General features: G+C 51.3%; 1 long non-coding RNA gene across 2 annotated transcripts; it reads right to left on the bottom strand.

The window, feature by feature from the left end:
• Positions 1-507: 507 nt before the first annotated feature.
• LOC128852467 (uncharacterized) lies at positions 508-19,186 on the bottom strand. Of its 2 annotated transcripts, none has more exons than XR_008450306.1 (6): positions 19,082-19,186; positions 17,383-17,500; positions 16,277-16,377; positions 8,743-8,979; positions 3,178-3,361; positions 508-3,084 (listed from the first exon to the last, which is right to left on the bottom strand). It is a non-coding gene; the product is annotated as an uncharacterized LOC128852467 (long non-coding RNA). The 2 variants fall into 2 exon arrangements; XR_008450305.1 differs by lacking the exon at positions 19,082-19,186 and adding an exon at positions 18,352-18,530.
• Between the last annotated feature and the right edge of the window lie 290 nt (positions 19,187-19,476).

The following is a 19,476-nucleotide window of genomic DNA, read 5'->3' as shown; positions in this document are numbered from 1 at the left end:
AAGGAAGATTTGCAGTGTCCCATTTTGGTTATCTCGCTCGTGAGAACTCACCAGGAACCCTGCGTTCAGCTCTGGAGTGCTCAGCACAGGGAAGACATGGAGCTGTTGGAGGAGGCCACGGAGATGATGCGAGGGCTGGAGCTCCTCCTGTACGAGGACAGGCTGAGAGAGTTGGGGTTGTTCAGCCTGGAGAAGAGAAGGCTCCGGGGAGACCTTAGAGCAGCTTCCAAGCAGAAAGGGGCTCCGGGAAAGCTGGGGAGGGGTTTTATACAAGTGCCTGGAGTGATAGGATGAGACCTTAGAGCACCTTCCAGTGCTGAAAGGGGCTCCAGGAAAGCTGGGCAGAGGCTGCCAGGCTCAGGACCCCTTTTCCGGGAATAATATCATGTATGTGACCTCTTGCTTGCTTGACTTCTATTTCCCAAGCTGATCCGTGGTGGCTACAGTTGTCCATGGCCAGTTATGCTGGAAAAATACAGCAGAATCTTTTTGGCCACTGTCAGGTTATTTCGGGTGGGCGAAACCATCCAAATGATTACTTCTCCCCAAATTTTGTTTATTTTAACCGTCTCATTTACAAGCAACAAGAGGGCAACATGCAATATGTTCCAGTATTAGGGTAAATGAGCTAATCCAGCTCATACCTCGAGCTGGCACGCTAGTATCTTCACACAGGTTTATGCAGGCATAAAATACCGTATTCAGCTGGCATAAATACATCTTAAATTAAAGATTCACAACTATTTGATGGCTCTTATTAAGCATTCAAACTCCTTTTCTCTATGTTCCGTGTAAGATAGCTGCAAAAAATGCAGCATCTTAAAGTCTGAGTCACCGCTGACTCAGAGATAAAACTATCCGCGCTTGTTTGAGATAAGCCAAGACTACGAACACAGGCTGCGACACGCCAAGATACCTCAGATCATCTGTCTGCCCAAACAGAAATTAAACATCTTTGCATGAAACACGCTGGCTCCCGCCAATCGATTTAATGAGTTGCACACGGCTGCCAGAATATCATCCCCACTTTGCATCTACTTATCCTCTCACCCAACGCACTCCAAGACGAATTCATTACTATGACGTGTTTGGATTTAATATCCACTGGTGTCTGGATTGAAAGTTGCTTTCTCCTTTTTTTCAAGGCTTCCTGCTTCGTTGTTCTTGCTGCAGAGACACTCAAGGGATGTTGTCCCACTTTGAGGAGCACCATTGGGATTTCTCACGCCCTCCAATGCACATTATGTGAAGGACCCAGAAGGGGAGAAGATAATGAGGTAGCTTTGTGGGGAAAAATAACAGGATGAAAGGGTTCTTCAAGGAACAAAACAGTGGAGGCAGTGGCTCACAGGAGTCCTTCCATTCCAAGCAGTGATGACAGGGATGGTTATAAGCTTGGCTGCACGTGCCAGGAGGAGCGAGCTGGCATGTGCAGCCATCCTGGGACTTCCATCCATGCATGAGCCCCTCCAAACCTTTCTTCCTTGCCCCCTGGGTCAAATTCCCTGGCAGGTCTATTTTTGGTGGAAGATTATATCCTTGGGAGGGACATGTGTGCCACCACCCTATTGACCTCTTGGTCTTTCACAAAGCAAAAACACCTTTGTGGTGTATCTCTGAGCAGCTCCAGATGCTTCAAGGATGGATCCAGCCTCTGAGGTAGGACCACTCTTCTCCAGGTTGAGCTTTCCGCCAGTGCTGCATCTCTTCAGTCCATGCTATTTTCTTTTTTGATGTATTTTTCGTTTTGCATAAAATATTAACTCTGTGAGTTGCTTTGTGTCTCGGTCAAGGCCAAGTCTCCCTTTGCAGTGAACAGACACTCAAACGTCTCAGCTATTCCAGGTTTGAGCATCACTCCTTTCTTCTGACTTGGTGGGACAGAGGCTCTCACGCAGTGCTGCGTGGATCCTGCACCAGCAAAGGGCAGAAGAGCCTTCAATACTGTGGTTTTAAATGTGAATTATGGTGGGACAAGGTAGTTTGGTGAAGAAAATGAGTTTTCCCACAGCACAATCTCTCTCTTTTAGCTAATGCCAAAATTGCCAGGCATCTCCAGCCAGCACCGCTCCTATTACCGGATTAAGCAAATCCTTTGCTATGCAGCTGCCTGTTGGAGGATCTTCTAATTTAAGGGGTATTTGTACATATTAATAATTGTAAAATTGGCCATTACCAGAGGGGATTGGAGCTGGCGAGGAGAGGAGACAAAGAAAGATGATCTGATAATCTCTGTTAGCCAGCTCTCAGGGGTTTTGAACACCGGGCGTTTGTTATAAGGATTGCTTGAAAGATTCAGGTGTGAACAGCAGCGCCCAAGTGGTGGGAACACAAAGATGTGCGTGGTAGAACCATCATGCAAGTACCCAGCAGAAAGCTGGAAAGAAAGCAGGTGGAGGAACTGCCTGAGAAATGGGGTTTTCTTTTATCTAATCTCTTTTATTTTAAGGGTGGGGAGGCCCTGGCCCAGGGTGCCCAGAGCAGTGGGGGCTGCCCCATCCCTGGAGGGGTTCCAGGCCAGGTTGGATGGGGCTTGGAGCCCCTGAGCCAGTGGGAGGTGTCCCTGCCCATGGCAGGGGTGGCACTGGATGGGCTTTGAGCTCCCTTCCAACCCAAACCATTCCATGATTGTATTTTATAATTTACCAATATTTAAATGTTTAGGATTAGGAAATGCTGTTCCCCATAGAAATCCCCCAAGGGTTTGACTAACCTGCTCCCCAACATCCCAGGAGGAATCCCTGCAGCTTCAAGGCTGGGTTTGCTCACGCGGCCCCAGCAGGACACAACTCAGGATGCCCTCGTGGTGGCCACAGACACAGCAAAGTGGAACTCAGATGATTCAGCTCAGGTCAGGGCTGATTTTTCTGTGCAAATGGCCAAAGTTCCTGATGAGTCACACACAGCTCCTCTCAGCCCACGCAAGAGCAGAGTTTTGCCCTTTGCACATGGACAACGAGGCTGGGAAACTGCAAATCTCTTGAGCTTTAGCACAGCAGAGCGTCAGCCTTTACAGCGGAGTGGGTTCTTCTCGTAGCAGATCTGGATTATATTGCTTTTTCTGCAAGCCTGTCACATACTCTCCTGGGAGGGGAGCATTTAAGAGGGGTTTAAAAGGAGGGGTTTCCTCCGAAGAGCAAAACTCAAGACCAAACTGGTCGGTGAGTAGTTCCTTACCCTGAGAAAGTGCAGGATTTCTCCTTGTAACGTTTACACCAGCCTTTTGTCTGGACAAGTTTTCAAAGTCTCAAGTGGAGAGGGTTTACTTGAGGTCTGGCATTGCTCACCTGCCTCTCTGGTTAGTGTTGATGCATCCTTGCCAACGCGGCTTTAATCTCCATCTCTATGAGGGTTTCTTGCACTTAGGCAGAAGTGAAATAAAGAATGAAGACAAATAACCACATGGAAAAGAACACAGCAGCTCACGACTCTCTGTTCGCTTAAAGTGAAACAGTTTTCAGTGGGATTTGAAGGGGTGTGAGTCATGGGGAATTTGAGCCCCCCTGAATGCCTCTGCCTGGGGAGAGTGTATTTTGTGGTGTGTGGTCCCTGGGATGGGGTTTGCACAAGGGATAGGGGAGAGGTCATACCTGAGGACAACCTCAGGGCAGGTGGGGTCGGATTCATCAGTCGTTGTGGTCCATAGAAAATAGGAAGAAGAAAGGAAGATGGTTAGATGATTTTTTTAGGAAGAAATGTTTCCTGTGAGTGCTGGTGAGGTCCTGGCCCAGGGTGCCCAGAGCAGTGGTGGCTGCCCCATCCCTGGAGGGGTTCCAGGCCAGGTTGGATGGGGCGCGGAGCCCCTGATCCAGTGGGAGGTGTCCCTGCCCATGGCAGGGGTGGCACTGGATGGGCTTTGAGGTCCCTTCCAACCCAATTTATGATTCTATGATTATTTTATTCTGTTCTTTTCTGCTTAGTTATTGTTTGATGTCATGATGGACACCTGTCAGCGAGCCGGGGATGGGCACCAAACACTATCCCACACCTGCTCCGCGTGGCCAGTGTTTCCGGGTCTGAAACCAGAGCAGCCTTCGGGAATAACACAAAACACATCCCACCCAACTGCTAAAACTCTGAGCCATTCAAAGCCAACACGATGTGTTTGTTTGTTTTCAAAATTAAATTAAAGTATCATAGGTAATTATTCCTGACTGTTTTCTTCGGAAAGGCTCTGCAAACATCTTGCCTGGTGGATAAATGCCATTTAGGTCATCGGGTGGAAGGCAAACCCCTCGACTTTGACTCTGCCCTTGCTAGAAGATTCCTGTTTCATTAGCGCAGTATTAATGAAGCTGGATTTTAAAGCAGGTGTTAAGTGCAATCAGAGCAGCTTTATTAGGCTACAAATTGTCTGGAGCTGACAAAGGCAGCCGTATCGGTCCATGCTCAGTTAACCTTTGCCTGTGTGCATGACTTGCCTGATTAAACAGCGACTGATAATGACCTTCAGCCCAGGGAGCCTCTAAGGGTGATGCTGCATAGACTCTGCTGTACGGAATGTAAATCTTTAGAGGATCATCACCTTTTCAATTTAGGAACCCCGACAGTCATTTTAAATTTATGCAATATTATGCTATGGCAGGGACATAATTTACTGGTGCCAAGCCTGTATTTTGGATGCAGACAGAGAGGGATGTTAACACTGTTGCATTTAATAGGAACAAAAAAAAAAACGAGTATTCAAGTGTATCAATATTTATAAGGAAATCTGTCTATTTCAGTACTAAATATATATCATACAATCATAGAATCATGGAATGGTTTGGGTTGGAAGGGACCTCAGAGCCCATCCAGTGCCACCCCTGCCATGGGCAGGGACACCTCCCACTGGATCAGGGGCTCCAAGCCCCATCCAACCTGGCCTGGAACCCCTCCAGGGATGGGGCAGCCCCCACTGCTCTGGGCACCCTGGGCCAGGGCCTCCCCACCTGAACAGCAAAACATTTCTCCCTAAGATCTCATCTCAATCTCCCCTCTTGCAGCTGAAAAACATTCCCCCTCATCTTCTCCCTGCCCTCCCTGATCCAGAGCCTCTCCCCAGCTTTCCTGGAGCCCCTTTCAGTGCCAGGAGCTGCTCTAAGGTCTCTTTCCTCTTTGCAACTGTGAGAAAAAAGTACTTTGGGTGGAAAAAAAAAAAATTGAAGTGTGGATACAGCACTGAGGTGGATTGTAAAGATGTACAAGTGAAAAGAGGGAGAACGATTTTATGGGTTCATAATTGGTGAGGTCTTGAGCAGAAGAATTCAGACTTGCAACAACCCCAGAAGAAAATGAGAAGATGTGGCTGATGCCAGTGGGGTTACAGGGTGGGACTGGCGCCTGAGCATGGACTCACGAAGGGTAACGCCCTTCGCTCTGAGCTCCTCTCCGTGGGGATGGCTCTGCTCCCCACCACCGTGCCAGGGTCCACCTGGGCCATGCTGGGGCTGTCGGCCGGTTGGAGATGAATTTCAGGAATTCCCAAAAGCCCTTCCGGCAGCACTGCCCCTCAGCTTTCCAGAGCTGATGTTTTATTACTTCCTTCCAGATATTTTGCTGTAAGAGTGCAATTCCTCCCATGTTGGGGCTGATTTACGTTCCCCGTCCGTGATAACCCCCTGTAGGAATCCTCGCAGCGAGCAGCAACCCAGCGATCCCACTCTGCTGGGGCTGGGAGAAGCCAGAGGAACCCCAAAACCTGTTCCTCCGCTAAAGAAACGCGGGGTTTGTTTGTAGCACTTCATAAAGCCCAACGCCTCCTCCCCGTGTGGAGGGGAGCGCAGACGAGGGGGCTGTGCGGAACCCCACACCACCGCATCACTGGGTCGGAGCTAGTCATGCTTCCAACATCCAAATACAATTCCATTTCATGCCTGTTGCTGGTTTAGAGCGGGACGTGAGTTTGCTGCACGGAGGGGGTGGGATGGGCACTAACCACCAGCTCCTCCTGTTTCTCCGGGCTAGGCTTAAAAAAGCAGTTAAAATACAACTTATCTCAGGCTTTCCTGTATCAACCACAGATGCACTCGCTGCTGCGGTGAGTTCTGGAAATGTGGGGATGGATAAGGCCAGGGAGGGCTCTACCCACAACCCAGAGCATCCTCACCACCAGACCACCGTCACCCACCAGGCAGGGGCTGCCTCCCAGGAGGGAATCCTCTCCTAAAGGATGCTGTAAGAAACCAATTTTGCTCCAATTGATGGAGAAAAATACCCACTTGCACATATCTGACTGGGATGGGAACTGGAAGGGGTGGGATCCCAGGAGGTACGGGTGGTCCTTACCCATGTCAGTGCTCTCTGGGAGCACAGGCAGGGTCGGAATCTCCAAGAAAAGGTTTGTTTCGAAATAAATGCTTTTAAAAAACCAATACTATCGCCTGAAACACTCATGCACATAAACCTTCGTGCTAGAGGACGCAGCAGCGGGGATGCAGCAGGCACTTGGGGAGCCAAGCCAGCCCTGCGACCCTCTCGCACCAGCTGCGATGCCTCTTGTGACCCCATTTCAGGGCACACAAACCTTGTCTTATATTTTGTGATGTGCTTTAGCTCTGAGCACCCCCCTGTTTTCGTGACCCCTGGGCTGGTGTTGCTGAGCCACGGGGAGCTGCAGACAACCCGGATGATGCCCTCAAGCAGCCCTTCCATGCCTGTTTGGGTGCATATTTTAAAGCAGCTCCCCAGAGACGGCAAACCCCCAGGAGAGCTGTGATGGATAAACCGCCAGCAGCGCTTCCCGAGAGCAAGCCTGGCAGCTCCTCCTGCCCGTGCACGGCTACAAACCCCTGCAGGCATCGCCACGAGCTCTTGTCTCACTCCAACAGCAGCACCACGAAATCACAAGTTATTTTTTTTAGAAAACCATCATTTTTGTCCCTTTTTCACCCCTCCCAGCACAGCTGCTGCCCATTCATCAGTAGCTGTGACTCCCACATAATGAACGAAGGCAATGGATGCAGCCTGGCTGTGGTCCCCGCTGGTGTCATCTCGAGTTGTATGATGGGTTTCAGCACACATTAATTTGTTGTAAAGCCCTCTTCCCTGCACTGATTTGGCCCAACAGAGCAAACAGGGAGCCAAGGAGCAGAGGAAAGAGTACTGGACAGGAAGGAGACGTCCTCCACGAGGCTATGGAAGTGGGGTGAGTGCTGAGATCCTAGCAGAAAGATGCAAAGCCACGGCAAAACCTCTGCTGACCCACTTCCCCAAGGCCACCTTTTCAGGTGTTTGCCCCCAGATCCATGCTCTTGGTTTGCTTTTAGGCTGTGAAGTCAGGCCAAGCTCTCATTTGGCTCCGGGCTCACAGCCCTGCTTTGCCAAATCCCACTGCAAAGCCGGTCTCTAACAGACAAACGCCTATCTGCTCTAATCCTGGCACAGAGGATTATCTTGGAATAATGGAAGAGAAGAAAACCTGAGTTTGCTGCTCGAGAATTCAGCCATGTCTGGCTGAAAGGCTGTTGTGCTGTGCTGGGTGGCACTTCAGTTTTATTACCCCATCAGCAAAAGGAGGTTGATTTATCCCAGCGTCTCGCAGCAGCAAGGTGGAAGGGATGCTCCTAAAGCTGTGCTGGGCAGGAGCAGGCAGGGAAGAGCATCCTCCAGCATCTCTAATGAAGGAGTTGGAAGTAAATTAAGTCAGGAGGCTGAAAGCCGCGGCTCTTCTCCTTACCGCATCATCTGCTCCCATCCCTGAAGGTTTGGGAATGCCCTCGGGAGTCTGGTGGAAAGCGAGAGCCGCCTCCTCAGCTGATTTATAACAAGATTGTGGCTTGCAAAGAAATGTTTAAAGAAATGCATTTCTACACAGGCTCTGGTTTTCCCAAACGCAGTCACTGCCAGTGGAGGTGCGGCCGCACACAACGAACCTGGGCTCGGGGGTGGCAGAGGCAACCAGGCTGCCCCAGAAACGCTGGGTTTTTATGAACTACAAGTAAACACAGAGATAAAGATGATCTATCCTTCCTTTACGACTCCGCTGAGAGCCACACACATCCCTGTGAAACACAGCCCAGCACTGAATACAACCCAATGTGGTTCTTTACAGAGAGTCCTCCTCGGAGCAGCCTTTCCTACCTCTGCTAGGGAAAAGAAGAAGAAAAATGGGCTGCAGATCTCATGCAAAGGAAATTCATGCACTGCTATGTGGAGCAGCATGAACGAGTTTTTAATTTTAGCTGTATTATTTGTCCATTAGTTCATTTATCAGCTCATTGATTGAACCCAACGGTACATCACTCCTCACCCTCCCATACATGTCAGTAGAGGCTGTGATGCCCAGCTTAGTAAAGCTGCCTCTGGAGGTGGACATCACCTCTTAGAGCAGTGAGGAACACGCCTTGTCCCTGCTATAGCACTAAGGTGAACAAGGATTAATGCATTTTGCAGCTTCCAGAGCCGGATGTGTCCCGGCCAGGTACCTTCCCACACCTGACAGCTGCCCCTTGAAACCACTGCAGGGTTTCAGGTCTGCAAACATAATTATGCATCCCAGCTCTAATTTAACAACCGGCTTAGCAGCATCCAAACAGTTTAAGGGACGTGGTTAATGTATGAAGATACGCAGCTCAAAAATAAACTCAATCCCCTTAGAGACTCCTCTGCAACTTCACAGGGCTGAATCAGCCAAGACCCAAAGCCAGCAAGGAGCAAGGGGATGCCGGCCCAGAGACAAAGCCCGGCTTAAAGCTGCTTTTCCCAGGGAAGATGTTGGGCATTGAGCAGTCTGAGTGCTGTGGGGTTTTGTCCACTGCTCACCTGCTTTGGGAGATCTTGGCCGCAAATGCCTGGAGATCCGTTCGCCTGAAGATGTTAGGACACGGGGGATTATAAAATCAGCAGGATGCGTTTCTACCATCAAACAGAAATCCCGGCGGTGTTCGGGTTTATTCCAAGTTGTACGAAGCAATGACCTAATCCTGTTTGATGGTAAACGCTGGCCTTTGATCTGCGCCATCAAGCCCAGGTTGGGAGTAGCCGGCTGCGCTCTTGGCTCTGAAAGAGAATATAATATTGCACACCTCTGAAGTCAGAGGCACCTCTGTAAATCCTCCTTATCTTCTGTATTCCAGGAGAAAAAAATGAATCGCTCTGTGTTATTTCCCAAGGCTCACGGAGGCAGTGCTGGCACCTGGCTTTCCATAAGAAAAAGTAAGCAAATAAGTCCTGGTCTCCTGGGTTGGGTTTGGGGTATGGGGGCCGGGGGGTCCCGCAGGAACTGGAGATGGAGGGGACGTGATGTGGCTGGCGGCTGCAAGTTTGGGATGCTTGACTGGTGCTCGTGGGTGTTTGTGGGAATTCTCCTTATCCTGCGGGGCTCATGCAAACCCAGTTTGCCTCATGCTTTGGCACAGCCTGTATCCGTCCTGGTTTCACCCCTCTGTTCACCTGACAGGGAGCGCTTGCTTGAGCAAAAGCTGTGGGATCAGAGTCTAAAGGACAGAAAACTCCCCAGCTCCAGCGTTGCGGCACTGAAACCACACAGCACTGCCGCTGGACCCAACCCCCTTGTACACACTGCAATGCATTTATTCTCTTCTCAATACATTCTCCTATTTCAATGCATTTTCCCGTTCCATAGAATCATGGAATGGTTTGGGTTGGAAGGTTCCTCAAAGCCCATCCAGTTCCACCCCCTGCCATGGGCAGGGACACCTCCCACTGGCTCAGGGGCTCCAAGCCCCATCCAACCTGGCCTGGAACCCCTCCAGGGATGGGGCAGCCCCCACTGCTCTGGGCACCCTGGGCCACGGCCTCTCCACCTGAACAGCAAAACATTTCATCCCAAGATCTCATCTCAATCTCCCCTCTTTCAGCTGAAAACCGTTCCCCTCCTCCTGTCGCTGCACCCCCTGATCCAGAGCCCCTCCCTGGCTTTCCTGGAGCCCTTTTCCATACTGGAAGTCTGCATTTCTTTTCCTGCAGCTCAGTGTCTACGCTTTTCCCCACTTCAGGCGTTCAGAGAGGCTTCCCCTCAAGACCCTCCTGCCCTGTGCTCCCCCGACGAGAAGCGCCAGCCAGCCCCCATCCCGCCAGCCCCCACCCGGCCTTTGCTTAAATCCATCCCAGCCTGGGGACCACCCGCCCGTCGCAGCCTCTCCCCGCATCTGCTTGTGTCGGAGCCCCCCGTCCCGGCGGCTGGTGTTTAATCTTTCGGAGGATGACTCATGGGGAAATGCCAGCCTCAGCCACGGAGAATTATAAACAGAGGCTTTTTTTTTTTTTTTAAGAAAGGAATTGAAGAAAGCAACCATCTGTCTGCAGGGAAACGTGCTGTTTTCTTCTCTTTCTGCCCGAGAAGGGACAGAGGGAGGGAGGCGAAGCCGTGCCAGGCGCTAGGTCTTACCCACCAAATGTGCTTCACTGAGTTTTGCCACCAAAGCCACTTCAGCTCCGTCTCGCTGAGCGCTGATGCCATGACAATACCCCCTTAATAAAAAAATCCTGGGGAATTTAATGGGGATTAAACCGTTGTGAGTCCATAGAGATGAGCCAAGAGCTCTCTGCCATGGGACTCATCGGCACAGGTTGCTCTTGCCGTGTCCCTCCATGAGGATGCTTGGAGTATTTGGTAGCTAATGGGGTCTTTGTGTCTCTCTTCCCATCCAGAGCCTGGGTGTATCCATACTGTTGGAGATCTGCTTGCTGCAGGGACAGCGTGAGGGTGTCCCCCTTTGGCAGGAGGAGAGGTGAAGCCATGGACCCCTGATGCTCAGCTTTTAGGGCTCAAGACAGGCATTGCTTTTCCTTTTTTTTTTTGAGATAAGAAGTGGCATTAACTGAATCTTTCAAATACCAAATTTGAAGAAAAATCTGCTTTCAGATACTTCATAGAGGGGGAGATGAGGACCACCTTTGTTAAGGGACGCAGTAACAAACCCCAGCTTTGGGAGAAGGGATACATCAGCATTCTCTGGGCAAAATGATTTGGGAGAGAACGTCACAGAGACGCCTCTGGATGGGTGAGAGGAGGGTCTCTTGGGCGGGGGCAAAAGAAAGACCCTCTGGAAGCAGAAAAGCCAGAGGTGATGAAGGCAGAGGAAAGGCTTTGTCCCCTGCTTGACTGTCCCTGTAGAGGAGGTTCCTGGTCAGGAGCCCGGGAGGCCCCAGGACAGCGATGGGTGCATCCACCCTTCAGCAGCATCTTTGCTTTGAGCTGCTGATGGAAATTCAGTGCCTCTTCTCATAGGAAAAAGGACTAGAAAACATCTTGAGTTCAGTTTCTAAGAGAGATCTTTTGAGGGGCTTCACTTCTTTTCTTTTTTTCCTTATTTTTTTTCTTGGTTTTTTTTTTTTCTTTTTAGAAAACCAGGAATTTCTGGGCCCCCATTCCCTCTGGAAACTCATGGTCCAAGTCACCATCAGCTTCTGCCTTCGCCCTGCAGTAACTCAGCTGCTGGAACCGCTCTCCCCATCAGCCCATGGGGGCACAATCATAGCATCATAGGACGGTTTGGGTTGGAAGGGACCTTAAAGATCATCTAATTCCACCCCCTGCCATGGGCAGGGACACCTCCCACTGGCTCAGGGGCTCCAAGCCCCATCCAACCTGGCCTGGAACCCCTCCAGGGATGGGGCAGCCACAGCTTCCCTGGACCAGGGCCTCCCCACCCTCACTGTGAAGAATTTCCTCCTAAAGTCTAGTCTAAATCCTCCCTTCTCCAATTTAAAGCCATTCCCCCTTGTCCTATCACTCCATGACGTTGTAAAACATCCCTCCCCAGCTTTCTTGTAGCCTCCTTCAGGTACAGGAAGGTCGCTATAAGGTCTCCTTGGAGCCTTCGCTTCTCTATGAAGAATGAGATGGAGAGGATGCTTAAAACCATAAAAAAAGCCTCTAAAGCACTACGTAGCTCTTCCCATCTGCGCCAGAGCAGCGAGGGACAGCCTTTTATCTCACCGCTCTGGAAATTTTTAGGAGCATTAGTTCACTCCTTGCCTTTGAAAGTCTCCGCTCAAGGTCTCACCGGAGCTAATGTGAGCCTGTTAGGATAATCAGATGGACGGGCACTCCTCTGCGCTCCCGGGTGGTCCTCTTGGAAACTCTCCGGCACTCCAGGGTTTTCCTATCCCACTCACTGGAAAAAAATCAAGTGGCCCTAGGGAATCGCTGCGGCATTTTGACAGACCCGAGTTATGTCCCGGTTAAGCCTTTGTGGCCTTTGCTCCGCTCTAAAAACGGGACCTACACACGTTCCTTCTCTGATCCTTGTCTTGTGCGCTGGAATGAGGGGGAAATTTTTGTCCGTTGTCCTCGTCTGATGGGTTTCAGAGCTGTAAGACACCTTTGCTGGGATGCTGCAGCGCCTTCCTGGGATGCTGCAGTGTTTAACTGAGATGTTGCAGAGCCTTCCTGGGGTGCTGCAATGCCTTTCCAAGATGCTGCAACACCTTCACAGAATCACCAGGTTGGAAAGGACCCATTGGATCATCGAGTCCAACCATTCCTAACACTCCCTAAACCATGTCCCTCAGCACTTCATCCACCCGTTCCTTAAACACCTCCAGGGAAGGCGACTCGACCCCCTCCCTGGGCAGCTGTTCCAGTGCCCGATGACTCTTTCTGTGAAGAATTTTTTTCTGATATCCAACCTGAACCTCCCCTGGTGGAGCTTCAGGCCATTCCCTCTTGTCCTGTCCCCTGTCCCTTGGGAGAAGAGCCCAGCTCCCTCCTCTCCACAACCTCCTTTCAGGCAGTTGTAGAGAGTAATAAGGTCTCCCCTCAGCCTCCTCTTCTCCAGGCTAAACAACCCCAGCTCTCTCAGCCGCTCCTCGTCAGACGTTCTCCAGCCCCTCAGCAGCTTCATTGCTCTTCTCTGGACACACTCCAGAGCCTCAACATCCTTCTTGTGGTGAGGGGCCCAGAACTGAACACAGTATTCGAGGTGCGGTCTCACCAGTGCTGAGTACAGAGGGAGAATCCCCTCCCTGGACCTGCTGGTGACCCCATTTCTGATCCAAGCCAAGATGCCGTTGGCCTTCTTGGCCACCTGGGCACACTGCTGGCTCATGTTCAGTCGGCTGTCAACCAGCACCCCCAGGTCCTTCTCTTCCGTGCAGCTCTCCAGCCATTCTTCCCCCAGTCTGTAGCGCTGCATGGGGTTGTTGTGCCCCAAGTGCAGGACCCGGCATCTTCACGGGATGATGCTGTGCCGTTCCAGGATGCTGAAGCGCCTTCTTCCCAGGATGCTGCAGTGCCTTCCCGGGATGCTGCAAGGACTCCATGCCTCAGGGCAGAGCAGCCCAAATCAGCTCAGGATGCTGCTGCGTTGCAGGGAAAAGGACCAGAATTGATCCCCCTCCATGGGCGGCTGAACCCACGTTATGATGGATGAAAACAGAGTGCTGATTAAAATTCAGTATATCCTGGAAGTGTATACAGAATAAAGATAAAAATGAACCCTGAAGAGTTATTCTGAGGTTTTTCTCTCCCATTTCTGCCATTAAATATACTTGGGGAGGGGAAAAAGTGACTTTTAATATCCCCGAGTGCTGGGAACGTGAACATCTTGAAAAACGCCTTGAAAAGACTGGAAAGAATCCAGCCGCGGAGCAGAAAATCTCACGCTCAAACCTACAACGTGGAGCTCAAAATGTGACGGCTCAGAGCTGTAGCCATGGTGAACGGCTTGAGAAAGCAAAATATATTGGGGGGAAAAAAAAAGCTGAAAATGGTGGGAAAAGGGGATTAAGAGCAGCCTCGATGGGAATAGTGGGAGTCTGCCGTGGAAATCTGGCGGTGGCACTGAGTGGGAGGATTGAAATACTGCGTGTGAGAGGATGAGGAGCAGAAATAGGATAAAATTAATGGTGCAGGGAAGTGCTGTGTGTGGGGATGAGTAAGAGATCCATGATCTGAGGACAGGCTCAGAGTTGGGGTTGTTCAGCCTGGAGAGGAGAAGGCTGTGGGGAGACCTTAGAGCAGCTTCCAGTGCTGAAAGGGGCTCCAGGAAAGCTGGGGAGGGGCTTTTTCCAAGAGCCTGGAGAGACAGGGTGAGGGAAAATGGCTTTAAATTGGAAGGGGGAAGATTTAGATTAGACATTAGGAGGAAATTCTTCACGCTGAGGGTGGGGAGGCCCTGGCCCAGGGTGCCCAGAGCAGTGGGGGCTGCCCCATCCCTGGAGGGGTTCCAGGCCAGGTTGGATGGGGCTTGGAGCCCCTGAGCCAGTGGGAGGTGTCCCTGCCCATGGCAGGGGTGGCACTGGATGGGCTTTGAGGTCCCTTCCAACCTAAACCAGTCCACGATTCTATGAGAATTGATGCTGTAGGGAAGTATGGACAAGTTACAGACCCATGACGATGGATGTCATGTCCCTGGGAAGCAGGGGGCGAGGGCAGCTGCGAGGGCAGCGGGCACACCAGCAATTTCCATAACAAAGCGGACTGGGCTCAGGCAAGAGGAAGGGGGGGGAAAAAAAAAAGAGTTTGCCACTGGTTAAAAACTGTGAATTGGGACCTGGAGGGATTTTGATGAACAGAAATGATGTCCTGAGGGTGTTGGCTGAGCCAGGCTGGCACGGAGCTGCCGCTTGGCTCCCGGAGGTGTCCGCTGCCAACTGCCAGCCCCTGCCTGAAAGGAGAAGGTTTGGAACCGCGGGGAGTCACTGGTATTTTCCCGAATATGCCATATGCAAAGAAATGGAAAAAGGGGAGGGGAAAATGACCTTTAACACTAAGATTGCACACACAAAAAAAAAAAAAAAAGAAAAAAAAAAAAAGAAACCAACCCAAACCATTACCATGATCATTGTAGCATGAAACACAAAACCTTCCTCTTGGAGCCACACAAAGCTGTGCCGGGAGTGCACCAGAGTAATTAATAAAATGAAAGCCCCGTTTCTTGCAGATGGAGATGTGGGGAATAAAGGAGCTACACTGGGCTGAGCTGTCATGCATCGCATGCTACATCTGTTATGGAAATCAGTGGTAGGGGGGCCTTTTGTTCAGGCTAAAGCCCTCCCAACAGGGATTTGGCTGGAGTAGATTTTCTTGTTATTAAACATGATTTCTAGCTAGTTGAGAGCAGATGCTCCTGCAGCATTTGGAACTAATAACCAACCTTCAAGTGTGCAGCATCCCTCAAAAGTCTGGGATCGCCTGCAAGAGCGATTCCAGCTCGGAGCTAATACTGGGAGCTAATATGCTGCCCTGGGTCCCTGCTTTGCACATGAATGCTGTTGACACCAGATGAGCCTTCTGGCCTCCCCGCTGCCAGCACCCCCACCAGCACCCCCACACCCCCTCCCAGCCTTTTCATCACCGAGCAGAGCGAGATGCACACACACACACACATATATATACACACATATCTCAGTGGTCTCCCACATCCCCCGGGAGCACAAAGCCCTCCTTGGTTTGCAAAGCACCAAACCCCATGCGCTCCCCCTCCACAGCATCCCTTAACCTTAACAAAACCCCTCTGATGTCTCCCTCCAATGCGTGTTTGCTCAACCCTCTCTGGGGCAAGCGGGAAAGAACCAGAGCAGCCCAGCACGGGGCTGCCGGCACTGGCCAGAGCGGCGCAGAAGGAAGGGATGAAGGAAGGAAGGCAATAAAAAGCCACCAGCGTGTCCTTTGAGCAGCGTGGCAACGCGGTGCACTGTCTCAGGATAGCGTTGTCTTTGCCAGCAGTGGAGGAAAGGGTCCTTGGGAAATGGGATGTGCAATACAGGGCCCCAAAGCTGATCTGAGGGCTGGAGCCACTCTCATCCAAGGACAGCGAGTTGGGGTTGTTCAGCCTGGAGAAGAGAAGGCTGTGGGGAGACCTTAGAGCAACTCCCAGGGCCGAAAGGGACTCCAGGAAAGCTGGGGAGGGGCTCTGGATGAATGATTGTAGGGATAGGATGAGGGAAAATGTTTTTAAACTAAAGGAGGGGTCATTTAGATTGGGCATAAGGAAGAATTTTTTTACATTGAGGGTCATGAGGCCCAGGGTGCCCAGAGCAGTGGGGGCTGCCCCATCCCTGGAGGGGTTCCAGGCCAGGTTGGATGGGGCTTGGAGCCCCTGAGCCACTGGGAGGTGTCCCTGCCCATGGCAGGGGGGCAGAATTGGATGATCTTTAAGATCCCTTCCAACTCAAACCATTCTATGATTCTATAATATCTTGGCAGTTTTAGATGTGTGTATGCAAAGAGAAGGATTCAGTTCAGCTGCATTGCCCCAAATTTAGTTGCAGAAGCACGTCCCTGTGTATTTGCACTCCTAAGCTTATTTGCGGTGGTTAAAGCTACGGAAGTGGTAGCAGAGAAGGAACCGTTCAGAAGGAGTAGAGTTTCACATAGCTGACATACCCCAAACAACGGTGCCGGTGCATCTCCGTCAGCTGCCTCTGCTCAGAAATACCTGCACCTCCCCACTATGAATCACGGCAGGATGAAGAGCAGCAAACCACCTGCAAAGCAAACACCAAGAAACCCCTGATGCTGTGCCAGCGAGGGGAGGATGAGGTGGCTGAGCTGCTGCGCAAAGGTCAATGCTGTGCAGCGCCAGTGTCACGGATCATCAAATTACAGCACAGTTTGAGTTGGAAGGGACCTCAAGGCCCATCCAGCTGCAAACCCCTGCCATGGGCAGGGACACCTCCCACTGGATCCGGTTGCTCCAAGCCCCATCCAACCTGGCCTGGAACCCCTCCAGGGATGGGGCAGCCCCCACTGCTCTGGGCACCCTGGGCCAGGGCCTCCCCACCTGAACAGCAAAACATTTCTGCCTAAGATCTCAACTCTATCTCCCCTCTTTCAGCTTCAAACCTTTCCCCTCACCCTCTCCCTGCACTCCCTGATCCAGAGCCCCTCCCCAGCTTTCCTGGAGCCCCTTTCAGCACTGGAAGCTGCTCTAAGGTCTCCCCACAGCCTTCTATTCTCCAGGCTGAACAACCCCAACTCTCTCAGCCTGGCCTCATACAGGAGGTGCTCCGGCCCTGCGATCATCTCTGTGCCCTCCTCTGGATTCACTCCAAGAGCTCTGTGTCCTCCCTGTGCTGAGGACTCCAGAACTGGACACAGGGCTCCAGGTGGGTCTCACCAGAGAGGAGCAGAGGGGCAGAACCCCCTCTCTCCCTGTTGGTCCCACTGCTCTGGATGCAGCCCAGGACACAGTTGGTTTCTGGGTTGGCTCCTGCTGAGCTTCTCCTCCCCCAGCACCCCAAGCCCTTCTCCTCAAGGCTGCTCTCAACCAATTCTCTGCCCAACCTGTGTTTGTCCCAACACAGGTGCAACCCCTCGCCCTTGTTGAACTCATGAGGTTCTCACAGCCCCACCTCTCCTGCGTTTCCAGGTCCCTCTGGATGCCATCCCTCCCCCTCCAGCATGCTGACCGTGCCACCAGCTTGGTGCCATCAGCAAACTTGCTGAGGGTGCCCTCAATCCCACTGATGCTTCTGCATCCAATACATCACCTGAGTGTATAAACCAGCACCGGCTGCTGTTGCAGCCCTGGGGACCACAGCTCTGCTCCAGCTCCAGCACCGCGGTGGCTTTGCAGTGAGAACAAGATTCAAATAAGACAGAAAGTTGCTGAAGTAAAAGAAAAAAAAAAGGTTAATAAATCTTCTGTTATAAGAAAGGAGTTTGATAGGAAGAAGCCCAGTGACCAGAGAATTACCAATTACTTGCTTTTCAGCAAATAATCCCTCCCTTAGGAGAGCCCCCGCTGCTACGTGAGGATTAGGCAACTAAATGCCACATTGACAACATCAAATTATTAATTAGAGAAGATCTCCCCGTTTCTCTCTTCAGATCGCAGAGCAGATTAATTTAACCTGGAGGAGGATGAGACCTCACTGCTCTCTGCAGCTCCCTGAGAGGAGGTTGTGGTGAGCGGGTGTTGGGCTCTGCTCCCAGGGAACAAGTGTCGGGACAAGAGGAAACAGCCTTAAGTTGCACCAAAGGAGGGTTCAATTGGATATTAGGGAAAATTTCTGTACTGACAGAGTGGTGAAGCCCTGCGCAGGGCAGGGGTGGAGTCTCCATCCCTGGAGGGGTTCAAAAAGTGTATGGCTGTGGCCCTTTGGCACAAGGTTTAGCAGCCACGGCGGGGTTGGGCTCATAGTTGGACCGGATGAGCTTAGAGGTCTTTTCCAGTCTTAATGATTCTGTGCTTGGCTGTGACAAACGGCCTGAGAGACACACCAAATCTGCTCCTCAAGCTCTCCTCCCTGCCCGCAACTAGGCAGGTCCTGCACGGAGTAAACCAGGGCCACCAGACTGACCGAGCACCACCTCAAACCGAAATAACTGCACCCACAAGCACTTTTAGCAGCTACCAAATAGGTGGAAATACCCATAAATGTCCATCAAATAGCCCAGCTCAGGCGTTTTAAGAGATTTAGCGAGGAATGTGGGGTGGGTTTGCTTTTGTGACCCACCTTTTCCCTGCTGGGCAGGCATCCTGCTGGCTCCTTTGCTCGGAAGGATCACACGCTGAGGATGCGCCCATTATAACCAGTCTGCAAAACACTTGAGGTGCTGAATTGCACATTCTCAGCGAGGTGAGGGCTCATCTTCCCACGGAGGTGCGGTGCCAGGTTTATTTCTGCCCACAACCCAGCCCACCACGCTCAGAAACGCTGCTCTCCCGGGGAGCCCCTGGGATTTTCTGCAAGGGATGGATTTTAGTAAACCACCTCAATTACCGTAAGTGATTGCACAACCGAGTTGTGCAAGAATAGAACACTAAAAATTGCCTAAGTGCTTTTTGGAAGTGAACCCAGTCATGGCAACCCACCAAAATTTGTTTTCCAAGGATCTGAGGAGAAACAGCCGACCAAACCCCAGCCCACAAGTGGAAATGCTTCCAATTCACCCCTTGTTCACTTCAGCAAGGAGCCGGAGAGCTGATGGAGGTGGTCCTATCAACACCAAAATCAAACCATGCTCCTGCAGCTGCGGACGTCAACTCAGCTCAGTTTTAGAAGAATAAAACTCTGGTCCTTCCTCTTGCTTAGAGGTTTCAACCGCTGTTGGCCAGAGCCAGTAAGAAATGTTTCACAGCCACAACAGAATTGGTAGTTCTGGTCCAAAGGAAATGGTAGAACCAGCAGCAGGGAGAGAAAAACAAACACTGCTAAGGCCCATGGGTTTAGGCAGAACTACTACCTTCATGTCAGATGAATCAAGACATCTCCATCTTCTATCCACTTAAGAGGACTGAGGTGGTGGTATTAAAGGAAGGTAGTGATCAACGAGTGATCAACGTTGTTTAATCTTTATCTCCTTTCTGTAGGAGTCAGGAAAGCATATAGTGAGAAAAGCATTTCTAGGGAGGCGTCAAAGAGGTTATTTTTTCCTCTAATCTACTTCATCTTACCAAGATCCAGAAATCCCATCCAGTGCCACCCCTGCCATGGGCAGGGACACCTCCCACTGGCTCAGGGTTTCCAAGCCCCATCCAACCTGGCCTGGAACCCCTCCAGGGATGGGGCAGCCCCCACTGCTCTGGGCACCCTGGGCCAGGGCCTCCCCACCTGAACAGCAAAACATTTCTGCCCAAG

Source organism: Cuculus canorus, chromosome 6, assembly GCF_017976375.1.
Source record: "Cuculus canorus isolate bCucCan1 chromosome 6, bCucCan1.pri, whole genome shotgun sequence".
Lineage (NCBI taxonomy): Eukaryota > Metazoa > Chordata > Aves > Cuculiformes > Cuculidae > Cuculus > Cuculus canorus.
This window is presented reverse-complemented; position numbering and strand designations above follow the sequence as displayed.